The following is a 13,592-nucleotide window of genomic DNA, read 5'->3' as shown; positions in this document are numbered from 1 at the left end:
AACAGAAAAAAAAAAAATCCATAGGGACTAGAAGATTAGCATGATTGAACAGCAAGAATGAGTAGCTAGATTAACAAAACTGACATACCTATCTATCAATGTAGGTATAGATAAATGTAGTCATATAGATAAGTACTTGGCTCAGAGTGATTTCTGAACACATTTGGGATTAAGCTTAATACTAATAACCATATATAGATCTAGGAAGATGGCAGTGGAGTAGGAGGACCCTAGGCTCATTTCATCCCATGAATACAACTAGATAACTATCAAATCATCCTCAATACCCCCAGAAATTGAACCAATGACTAAAGGAACCAATTTCATAACTAAAAATATAGAAGAGGCCACATCAAAAAAGGTAGGAAGAACAGAGATCCAGTTCGGGGAAAAAAAAAATGGATTTTGGCCACTGCCGTAGGAAGGGAGCCACAGACGCAGAGAAGGCAAGAGACAGACTAGCACACAAGGATCATGAATGGGGGAAATGAATTCCCATAGCAATTGGCTTGGAAAGGAAGAGGGTCCAAATTTTGTGAGTTCTTGCAACCAACAGGTCTTAAAGCCTGGGTTTTTAAAGGTCAGCGGGCCTGGCTTAGATAGAGCCAATAGAACATTGCATTTGTCTTGCTGAAAAAGCAGGCAAACAACCACCCGTGGACATACAGCATAGAAATAGCAATCTGAAGGGTGTCTGGGGCACACAGTAGGAAGTTACTCACTCCCTCAGAATGCATCCGAGAGGGATAGCTTTAAAAAAATGACCCCTCCAGGAGAAAAGGAACTGGCTGGTGCCATTTTCCTGTCTTACCCCTCAGCATAGGCACAGAACCTCTTGTGGGAATCAACACAGTACCTACATTTGCTACCTAACTTGCTTACACCAAGCCCCAACCCCATGCACTGTAGAACTGCCCCTCCCAGTCACACTTGCCTCAGTCCCAGCATGGTGAGCTTCCTCTCCCAGAAGACTGGTCCAAACCCCTGGTCAAACCATGTCTCCCAACATGGGAGTTTAATGGAGCCTCAGTTCTGGTAGTAGTGATCATAAGTCTCATTTCACAAAGAGACCAGATCACACCCATTTAAAATGTGTTATTTTCTGGCCAGGGACCAAACACTGCCCGCAACAGGCTAAAGGCTTCAGCAGACAGCTGCCTAAAGGAAAAAGAGAGATAAACAAAATGGCAGAACACACAAAACACACATGGGAGACACTCTCAGAAGTGCCAGGCCTTGGAAAACAAGGGACATTGCATGGCAGGACACCACAGGACCTCTTCTCTGTTAGGCCATTACCCTCAAGAACAGGAAACATAGCTGACTTTCCTAACACAGAGAAACAGGTGCAAAGACTTAGACAAAATGAGAAGACATTTGTCCTAAATGAAAGAATAGGATAAATCCATGGTGAGAGATCTAAGCAAAACAGATGTAAGTAACATGTCTGATAAATAATTTAAAGCAATGATCTTAAGAATACTCATTGAAGTTGAGAAAAGAGTAGATGACAATGGGGAGATTCTTAATCTTTTTTTTTAAGATTTTATTTATTTATTTGTCAGAGAGAGAGAGAGAGAGAGAGACAGAGACAGAGCACAAGCAGGGGAAGCAGAAGGAGGGAGAAACAGGGTCCCCGCTGAGCAAGAAGCCTGATGCAGGACTTGATCCCAGAACCCTGGAATCATGACCTGAGCTGAAGGCAGATGCTTAACCAACTGAACCACCCAGGTACCCATGAGTGAGAGTCTTAACATAGAAATAAATACAATAATGGAGAGAAAGGACTGAATAAATAAAATGAGAAACACACTTGATGGAATGAACAATAGGCTAGAGGAAGCAGAAGAATGAATTAATGACCTAGGAGATGGAGTAATCAAAAATAATCAAGCTGAACAAAAGATAGAAGGAAGAATTATACAAGATGAGAATAGACTTAGGGAACTCAGTGATTCCAACAAACACAACATTTGTATTCTAGGATTCCCAGAAGAGAAAAAGGGGCAGAAAATTTATCTGAAGAAATAATAGTTGAAAACTCTCCTAATCTGGAGAGGGAAACAGACATTCAGATCCAGGAGGCACAGAGAACCCCTATCAAAATAAACAAAAAGAGACCCACACCAAGACACATTATAATGAAATTGGCAAAATATAGTGATAAAGAAAAAAAAAAAAAAGCAAGACAGAAAGAGACAGTAACAGACAAGGGGGAAACGCATTAAACCAATAGGGGATTTTTTCAGTAAAATTTTTCAAGCCAGAAGGGAGTGACATGATATATTCAAAGTGCTGAATGGGAAAAATATGTAGCCAAAAATATTCTCTATACAGCAAGGCTAACAGTCAAAACAGAAAGAGAGAGAGAGAATTTCCCAGACAAACAAAAACTAAAGGAGTTGATGGTTACTAAGCCAGCCATGAAAGAAATATTAGAAAAGACACGTTGAGTGGAAAGGAGAGATGAAAAGTGACAACATAAAGGCAGGAAACACAAAAGCAGTAGAAGTAGATACTGGTATCTATAGGTTTATATATCTATATATCTATTTCCAAGGCCTTGTATAATCTTACATGACATTGACATCTGTATGGACTATCTAATCACAAGAATACACATATCACAAGAGATTACAGCTTTCCTGCTATAAACTTTAAGTTGTTAATTGCTATTAGTCAAGTTATTATAATATATAATACATTATATTTTTATATAATATCAATACAATTAATATAAAAACCTAGAATGACAGTAACTTGTTAAAAAAATTTTCACAAAATAGAATACAAGAAAGATTGTTCTAAATATGCCCCAAATACTTACCTGTCAAATTGGTGATAATCTTTTTTTTTTTTTTTGGATAGGTAGAGCTAGAGATTGATAAGCACATATATGTATACAATTAGGTTTTCAAAGTGCAAAGATGTAAAGAAGAGTGAATGTAGATGTTAGGTTCTTGGGCATTGGATCTAAAGGGTCTCTGAGGAAATGATGGTGACATCCTTTGTTTCAGACCAGAACCCTGGAATAGAAAGTTGCAGGTGCACTGAGGTCATTTCTTGACTTCCAGTGGGAGACATATTTGAGTCAGGGTGAAGCTAAATGATCCTATTCCTGCTCTCCTGTTTTACGTGGTGGACAGAGCATAGCCTTGTGGGACCAGACAGTTCAAATCAAGACCATGCATGGTTTCATGTATCATTAGTGGAGAAATTCCAGCCCCAAGACCCTGAAGAAGCACAGCTTGTAAGAAATACAGCCTCTCACAGACGGGGGAGGGAGGGGGCAGACTCTCAATCTCAGCCAGTTCTGGGTGACGCTCCGTGTTCATTCACTGGATAATCCTCACTGCTTTTCTTCATGTGGGCAAAATGTGAGCTACATTAACATTTTGTTGTTTATTATTTTGGATATTCATCATCCACCCTTCTCCATCCTTGGGGAGAATATTCCCCCATATGAGTTTTGGTGAGGAACAGGTACTCACTTCATGTTTCCTTCATGTCTGTTTCATGAATATGGGAACAAAATGTTGCCCATTAAAGGTATTTACTTTTTTTTTAATATTTTGTTTATTTTTTGGACAGAGAGAGAGATCACAAGTAGGCAGAAAGGCAGGCAGAGAGAGAGGGGAAACAGGCTCCCTGCCGAGCAGAGAGCCTGATGTGGGGCTCAATCCCAGGACACTGAGATCATGACCTGAACCAAAGGCAGAGGCTTAACCCACTGAGCCACCCAGGCACCCCACATTTACTATTTTTTTTTAATTGACCCTAGGAGTGGGGAGGTTAAAAAAAAAAAAAAAAAAAGCTTCCCCTTCATGAATGGAAGTAGTCAAGAGATCACCTTTCCTGTGACAGCCATTGTAGAAATCATGGAAGCAGAATCGAAGGATCAATACAAAACAGAGAAAGATCTCTGCACTGGCAGGAGTGTTATCTATAGAACAACATGGTCACATGATTTGGGGCGTTATTTCTGGCTAGTAACTTCCATGTTGGATTAACCAGTTTCTTTGATGACTCTTACATAACCATATTAAAACACACAAACACAATTTGTTTTGCTTACAACTGTGAATGAGACTGCATTGCCAGGTATCACTACAAATCCTTATTAAATATGTCTGCCTTTTCTTAAATTATGCCCCATTTCCACTAATAAGATGAACACTGATTCTTACTGCCTTTGCATATCCCTTTGAATATTATTGTCAAGACCCCAATCTCTAACTAGATGTTCAATATTTTGCAAATAAAGTCTATGTGTTTCTGCTTTATTGTAACTTTAAATAATCGTTATAGTAACTAGTACTTCATAAACATGAAACAAGCTTTTATTGAAACATAAAAGAAGTACACATAGGGGGCACCTGGTTGGCTCAGTGGGTTAAGCCTCTGCCTTCAGCTCAGGTCATGATCTCAGTCCTGGGATCAAGCCCCACATCAGACTCTCTATTCAGTGGCGAGACTGCTTCCACCTCTCTCTCTCTCTGCCTGCCTTTCTGCCTACATTAGGAGAAAGAAAGGAAAAATGAAGGAGTGAAATTGGAGGGGGAGATGAACCATGAAAGACTATGGACTCTGGGAATCAAACTGAGGGTTTAGAAGGGAGGGGTGTGGGGGAATGGGTGAGCCTGGTGATGGATATTAAGGAGGGCCCGGATTGCATGGAGCACTGGGGGTTATATGCAAACAATGAATCATGGAACAGTGCATCAAAAACTAATGGTATACTGTATGGTGGTTAACATAACAAAAAAAAAAAGAAAAAAAAAGAAGTGTACATAGAGTTGGTAATATGTAAAAAGATTTTCTGAGATCACAAAGTTATGGCATGGCAAAGGTAGAAACTTGCTTACAGATTTCCAATCTCCTAATTTTTTTTAAAGATTTTATTTATTTATTTGACAGATAGAGATCACAAGTAGGCAGAGAAAGAGAGGAGGAAGCAGGCTCCCTGCTGAGCAGAGAGCCCGATGTGGGGCTCGATCCCAGAACCCTGAGATCATGACCTGAGCCGAAGGCAGAGGCTTAACCCACTGAGCCACCCAGGTGCCCCTCCAACTTCCTCATTTTTATTTATACCACCATTCTTTTATTTTGATGGTAACATTATTACAAGTAAAAGTCTACCTATTTTCTAATGATCAGTTAATTTCCAAATTAATATAAAAAGAACTCCTAAGGCACTCTAATCTTTTGCAAATAAAATATAATTATAATACATAGAATTTCATTGTCAGTATATATCATGATCACTTTATTTTGTGTAAGATAAATAAGATTATAGAATATAATGAACTTTGGGTATTATGATGTGTGTGTGTGTGTTTGTAAAAGAATACCAAGCTATTAAAAAGTTTTATATTATTATCCTTTCCAAGAGAGAAAGAATGTCAACTTTTGAACCTAATTAACAAAAGGCTATTGCTTTTCTGCATTTTTATTAAGGCAAAGGCAATCTAGTTAAAAATAATTCAACTGATTGTAGAAATGCTATAAATTGCTGTGAAGTGAGTTGCTGGCCATGGCCTGTCAAAGCAAATATGTTGTACAAATCTTAGATGAAAATTAGTACTTATCATTTGCACCACACCAAAAAGAAAAGAAAAAAAAAAAAAGTCAGATTTGTAAAATTCAAAGTCATGGAAAGAGAAAATATACTGAAGAAAGAGCTAAGCAATCCCAAGTAACTATTTTCTACTTATATAGTTTGTCACCTGAGTTAAGTCCCTTAATATGCAAATCTCTACATGACATAAAATTCTTAAGAATTTTATACCACTGCCATGGCCAAGTCCTCATTTTAGTCATTTTTAAGGAGATGATCTTTAGGAAACAAACAAACAAAAATAAACAAACGAGGGACGGCTGGGTGGCTCAGTTGGTTAAGCAGCTTCCTTCGGCTCAGGTCATGATCCTAGCGTCCTGGGATCAAGTCCCACGTTGGGCCCCTTGCTCAGCGGGGAGCCTGCTTCTCCCTCTGCCTCTGCCTGCCTCTCTGTCTGCCTGTGCTTGCTCTCTCTCCCTTTCTCTCTGACAAACAAAAACAAAACAAAAACAAAAAACGAACAAACAAAAACTCAGAATGAATTTTATTTTTGAAAGTCCACCTTTATCATTCAGGAGATATTATTTGAACACAGCCATGGGACATTACCAAAGTGACTTAGCCAGAGCAAGAGTCTGGACAAATATCTACTTACTGCTAACGTATGAAGGGATCAAGACTGATTTGGGTGATATAAAGAACCTCAATACTTCAATTAAGAGAATTTATGAAAATACTTTGATCTGATGCATCCTTTAGGAATTTTCGCAAACTTTTGACCACTTCTATAAAATGCAAGGAAGTATAGCCTCTACAAAACAAAATCAAATCATAAAGGAGAATAGCTTAAGATGGGAAGAAATGTAATGCTTGAAAGAAAACCAGATGAAATGCAGACACTCACACAAGATGAGAAGGAAACTGGGTGTGCAGAAATGCTCATAGCAGAAAGAATCTCCAAATATTAAAGAGGTAAAGAGCTGAATTGATAATATGGGGACTCAAAAATTGTTGAATACAAACGTGAAAACTCCAATAAGAATACAGCAAGGAGTGTGCCTGGGCGGCTCAGTTGGTTAAGTGTCTGCCTTTGGCTCAGGTCATGATCCTCAGGCTTCTGGGATCGAGTCCTGCATCTGGCTCCCTGCTCAGTGGGGAGCCTGCTTCTCCCTCTGCCTCTGCTTCTTCCCCTACTTGTGCTCTCTCACTCTCTCTCTGTCAAATAAATAAATAACAGGAGAGAAGTATAACTAAGTTAAAATATGAGATTAAAAGTATATAAAGACTTATTTCCTGAATAAAGAAAACAGAGACCAAAGTTTAGAATTGTATGCATTTCAAGAAAGAAATTTTGAGAAATAGAATGGAAATAATAAGAAATAATAAAATTGAATAGAATAAAATTTTAAAATTTCATTGAGATTTTCTTAATCCATCTGAAATTTTAATTTGACTTCTGATTCAACACCATAATTATTAGGAAAGTATCATCCAATAATATAATTTTCAATTTTATTTCATTATAAATATTTGGTCTGGCCTAAAATCTTTTTTTAATTATATATATATTATATTTTATTTTTAATTAAATTCTATTCATTAAGTTATATATGTTATATATACAAACAAGATATATATATTATATATTGCATATATAGTCATCACATGCATATTTTTCTATTTTTAAATTAAAAAAAATATGCTTTTTAGCATACCTGCAATAAAATAAACCCAACTTCCCAGACTGGGATGTATTCATTTTATAAATCAATATACTTGAATTGTTTCTTTAGAATTATTATCTTTATGTATATAAGGGATACTGGCTCACAAATTTCTTTTCATATAATGATGATCAGAGACCATTTAAGAATATTAAAACTTTAAATTTACTTACTTCCATTCTGTTTTCTGCACTCTAAATATTCTATATTTCAATTGAGGATGATAGGTGGATAGAGAGATGATGGACAGACAGAAGATCACTGGATGCATGGACAGATAGATAGGAAGAAATCATTATCCTTATGGCTTTATTCAGTTAGTATTCATTTAGATTTTCACACACATTTATCCTTCCGATTTCCAGCATTTGTCCCTGTACCTCTGAGGTTCCATCTGTGATCATTTTCTTCTACCTGAAAAAACACACATTGGAAACACAGTTAAAAAAGGGAAGTTTTGGTGTGCTTGGGTGGCTCAGTGGGTGAAGTATCTACCTTCAGCGTGGCTCATGATCCCAGGGTCCTGAGATCAAGTCCTGCATCAGGCTTCCTGCTCAGCAAGGAGCCTACTTACCCCTCTCCCTCTGCCTGCAGCTCCCCCTGCTCATATGCTTTCTCTCTCTCTCTCCGTCAAATGAATAAATATAAATTTTTTAAAAATGTCAATATGTTGACTATATTAAAAAAAGAAAGAAAGGAAGAAAAAGAGATGTTTAAAAATGATACCTCATAGGGTGCTTGGGTGGCTGAGTCCATTAAGCATCTGACTTCTGCACAGGTCATGATCTCAGGGTCCTGGGATCAAACTCAGTATCTGGCTTCCTGCTCAGCAGGGAGTCTGCTTCTCCCTCTTCCTCCGCCCCTCCCCTCCACTGTGTCCTCTGTCTTTCTCCTTCTCTCTCTCAAATAAATAAAATCTTTAAAAAAAAGTAAAAAAATCTATTTTAAAAAATGATACCTCATATGGAATACTTAAAAAAAAAATCAAATGCCTGAGAAAACCTTTTGTGTGTGGGGCATAAGACTACTCATAGAGAACTCAATTTGATGCATGTGATTATGTGTAGCCTTGTTTTGTATTTTTTTATAACGCTGGTAAAGCACAGGGCTGTGTGTTTGGCTTTATCTACTCAGTAGGTAGTGTGCAAATGTAATAAGCTATTTATTAATATTACATCTACTTATTTCCTGGCTTTTACTAAGCTTTGTAGAGTTATCTTAATATCAAGTTTTATATTTGTAATACACCTGTGTAGTCTCCATTGGCATTTCCATCTTACTTTGGAGGAAATTTAGCCTCCATAGGGCAAAGTAACTTAGTGAGCGAGAACTCAGCATTTAAGTCTATATAACTCAAGATCCTCCCTTCTTTCCATTTCTTTATTGCCTATTATGTATGTGCTATGCATTCAATAAATTCTCTTTCTTTAAATTGAATTTAACCTGAGAAGCAATGTTTTGTTGAGCAATAAATATGATATTGGGCACTCTTCCTACTTTTCAGTTACAATACAGTTCACGGAAAAAAAAATATTTCATTGTGCTGGAAACTTAAAATAATGAACATGAAATTTCCCATCTTAACTGGAAACTGAAGGGAATCAAGTTGAGTTACATGAGATAAAGAAAGTAAGTGGAAAAGGAATTGAATATAATATCTCCTTTTCATTTCTTATTTTTTAGCTGTTGAATAAGTGTTTTTCTCCCTGTGGACTATCTTTATCCATGTCTGAAATATATACTTCCTGTATCTTCTATATCTAAGAAGGGCTCACTCTAATACAAACATTTCCTAAAATGCATCTTTGAAATGCATGAGCTGAGTCTTATTAGAACAGAAGTCTCCTCCATAATGCTTAATTGATAGCTAGTCATTATATGCTCTGTGAGCATGAGTGACAGCTGTCCATAGGCATACATGGAATGATGGAAAATGTGACAACAGATGATAAATGTTACATCGATAACCTTCAAAGACAACCTTCCTTCTCTTTTCAATTTTTCATATCTTAAGATTTAATCTCTTCATCCCTTTGCACTTGGTCCAAAATTGTGATGTACCAAAGCATAATGCAAAACAATTATATAATGTAAAAAAAAGGACATTTTTCTTTCACATAGATCCAAGCTAACTGGAATTTCTTTTTTTTTTTTCTTTAAAGATTTTATTTATTTATTTGACAGAGAGAGATCACGAGTAGGCAGAGAGGCAGGCAGAGAGAGACGAAGGGAAGCAGGCTCCCTGCTGAGCAGAGAGCCCAATGCGGAACTCGATCCCAGAACCCTGAGATCTTGACCCGAGCCGAAGGCAGCGGCTTAACCCACTGAGCCACCCGGGCGCCCCTAACTGGAATTTCTATAGCCCATATATTTCCTTTGTAAATTTTTTCATTCTCAATTGGAAGTCTCTGATAATATTTCTGAACGGATGCAGAATTGCCTGTGCTCATTATGAAAACAATGCCTGAAAACAGTTTGCCCATGCTAGAAAACAGACATCCTGCATAAGATGTTGTCTTAAAATTTGACTTTGAAAATTATAGGCTTATATTCCTAAGTATCATTTCATTCATTCAGAATATCTTCTAATTTATTATGTAAATGCTTCAATTTCATAATTACAGACTCATTTTCAATTCTAAGAAAAATATACATATAGATTTCAGATAACCTATATAGAGTTTCCCACACTTAGATAACTATAGCACATTACACTAAGAAATTGACATAGATATAATTCATTAACATCTTTGTTCTGCCTGCTTTAAATGCATTAGTTTTGTATACACATATGTGTTTTCAGTACTATACAGTTTTGTCATATGTACAAATTTTTAAATATTAATGTTTACATGGTATTTTTCTTACTTTTACTCCCAAACTACTTATTGCTGTATTTGATATGTTTCCTTAAGATAGCATGTTGATGAAGCATACTACATTTTTTTCCATGCTGCCAATCTTTCTTTTAATTGGGATGCTTAAATTATTTATGCTATTTGGACGAATTATGGATATGTAAGGTCTTAAGTCGGTCATTTTAGTATTTTCTATTTGTTTTCTCTATATCTCAATGGAACAATTTTTCTTGTCTTTCTATGGATTATTATTTTTTAAAGTATTCCAACTTGGTTTGTTTTTATTTGTTAATGCTTTTGACAATATCAGTTTAAATACTTTTTTTGTGGTTGTTAAATATATGTATATATAACAGAGAGACAGTAATTCAATGTATATTATATATTGGTAACATATATAGGGTTAGTGAATAGTGTAAGTACATATTATATGAAATGTACAATAATATATATATACACATAATATATATACAGATGTATAAAACCAGCTACAGTGTAATAGTATCCCTTCCAGTGATGTGAAAAAATCGAATTTCCATTTAAGTTCCTTTACCCTCCCCACTTTATTATTTTTTTAAGGATTTTTTTTTTAAAGATTTCATTTATTTATTTGACAGAGAGATCACAAGTAGGCAGAGAGGCAGGCAGAGAGAGCAGGGGAAGCAGGCTCCCTGCTGAGCAGAGAGCCTGATGCAGGGCTCAATCTCAGGACCCTGAGATCATGACCTGAGCTGAAGGAAGAGACACCCAAGCACCCATCCTCCCCACTTTTTAAATGTAATTATTTACTTATTTTTCTACATATATTGAACCCACATTACATGTTGTTATAATTATTGCTTCAACCATGCATTAGAATTTAAGAATAGCATGGGAACGAGCTGTAATTTCCCTCACTATTTTATTTTTGTGTCCTGTCTGATTATTGAAACTGAAGGATTACAAACTGAGATTGGTCTCATGGGGCTCTTCTCTCTTATTTTGTATCCAGACCTTAACAGTCTGTAGTTTGGGTCAAAGTTTGGGGCACACTTGTCCAGTTTGGAGGTCTGTAATCTCATCCTGACAATTTGTCTAACTCTGGTTTCAGATTTGCCCCCAACTAACATCATGGTTTTTGTTTGTTTGTTAGTTTGTTTTTTTTCCCCTAGGAACACAGATTGGGAGAATTTATCAGCTGACTCTCCAAAAGTGTGAACGGGAACCAGGTGGTCTGTACAGCATGTCAAGGCCATTTCCCTTACCCTGTCTCCAACAAACCTCAGTGACTGCCATCAGACAAGGCTTTTACCAATCTTGCTACCTGGATGGCTACCTGATTAGTCACTAAAAGAAAATAAATATGCATTTTTTTAACATCCCTTCATGCTTCCATGTGATACATTCCCCACCAAATAGACCTTCATCTCAACTCTACCGGAGTAGCCCATATTTGAGAAGTTCACAGGTTTTACTAGTATAATGTTATAAAATCAGCCTGCAGAAGCCAACATATTCTCCTTCTCATGATCATCTGGGCTTATAAACATGTTCAAATCACGTGAGAGGGATTTTTATTTCACACACACAAAACAATTTTTGAGTAGTTTAGTATATAACAAAAATAAAGTAATATATAGTAAAAAAACATGCACCCACATATTACTGATTACGACACAAATAAAAATCAGTATTTATCCAGTGTCAGAATTTATAAATAATAATAAACTATTAATAAAGTAAATTGTATATTATTAGGGTTTTTAAAATTCAGCTTAATTTATTTATTTGTACATTTTAAATATTAATGTAATATATATTTTACATGTTCAACAACATACATTATACATTTTGACTCCTATAAATATAAATATAAATTAATTATATAAATATATAAATTATATAATTATATAAATTATATAAATATATATTTATATATAAATTATATAATTATATAAATATAATAGGAGTTAATTTGCTATTAAATTAGCAAATTCATATTTATACATAAACACATACACACAGTAGTATTTCTGAGTGTGTGCATATGTGACTGTGGGTGCATATGTATGTGAAAGGCAAGTGTATGCATTCTAACAAGTACCCTTGGCTATGAGATTCTACAATTTCATTTAATATGTTTAGATCATGTGAGTATAAAACATGTACTTAATAAATATATGACAGTGGAAAATATCAAGTATCATTGAATATTAAATATCAATTATTAGTAAACTCATGGTATGCATGTCTTTGCTATTTTTAAATTTAGACTTTCCTCCAAAACTTGCATTAATTCCATACACAAAGTAATCTGCCAGATAAAAAATAGATGTTCTTTTCTCAATCACTTACCTTTAATTAGTTCATAATTTTGTTACCCTTCATGGTTCTGAAACTTGTACATTTGTGAGCACTTGAAGACTAAACAATTTTTCTGAAAAGATTGGCATTTATTAATGTAATTCAAAAATTACTGATTTTAAAAAGCATAAATACCACATGCATCCTGAATGCTTTGGGTTCTGATTTAATCAGACTCGTATGATCATCAATACTTTAAACACTGAAAAAAACATTTCTTTGAGAAATATCCAGCAGATCACAGTGCTTCTCTCTCTCTCTGTCTCTTTTTTTGTTCTCCCATAATATATACCATTGATTAATCCATAGACAGGATAATGTCCACAGTAAGGGAAAATAAGAAAAATGAATGAAGCCAGCAAGATAGAGATAAGAAAAGACAATAAATTTATAAAACAAGTAGGGCCATCTATCTTGATAATAGCATCAAATCATGAGATATCTGCCAGGCTTATAACCCTATTGTGAAATAGATGAATGATATAAAATTGTGGATTAATTTTTTTATAAATGTAAACACCCCACTTTGATTAAATGAACACATTAATAATTTATAATTAGGTTCCTTTAAAATTAAATAATGGGTAAAAGATAATAAAACAAAAATCATAGACACTTTATAATTTTATTGTTCTAGTATTTAACATTTATTATTTTATTTAACATCATCCAAATTAAAAAAATATATATAAGCCCTGAAACAATAAAACTCCTAAAAGAAAACATAAATAATAATCTCTGGGACATTGGCTTTAGCAATATTTTTTTTTCTGGATCTGTCTCCTGAGGCAAGGAAAATAAAAGCAAAAATAAACTTTTGTGACTGCATTAAATATAAAGCTTTTGCACAGTAAAGAAAACCATTAACAAAATGGAAAAGCAACCCACTGAATGGGTGAAGAGATTACAAAATGGAAAAGCAACCCACTGAATGGGTGAAGAGATTTACAAATGATGTATCTGATAAGGGGTTAATATCTAAAATACATAAAGAATGTGAATGATTCAACACCACACACACACACACACATACACTCCGATAAAAAATAGGCCAAAGACCTGAATAATTATTTTTCCCAGGAAGTGTACAAATGGCCAATAGACATATGA

The sequence above is a fragment of the Neovison vison genome, chromosome 4 (assembly GCF_020171115.1).
Source record: "Neovison vison isolate M4711 chromosome 4, ASM_NN_V1, whole genome shotgun sequence".
Lineage (NCBI taxonomy): Eukaryota > Metazoa > Chordata > Mammalia > Carnivora > Mustelidae > Neogale > Neogale vison.
This window is presented reverse-complemented; position numbering follows the sequence as displayed.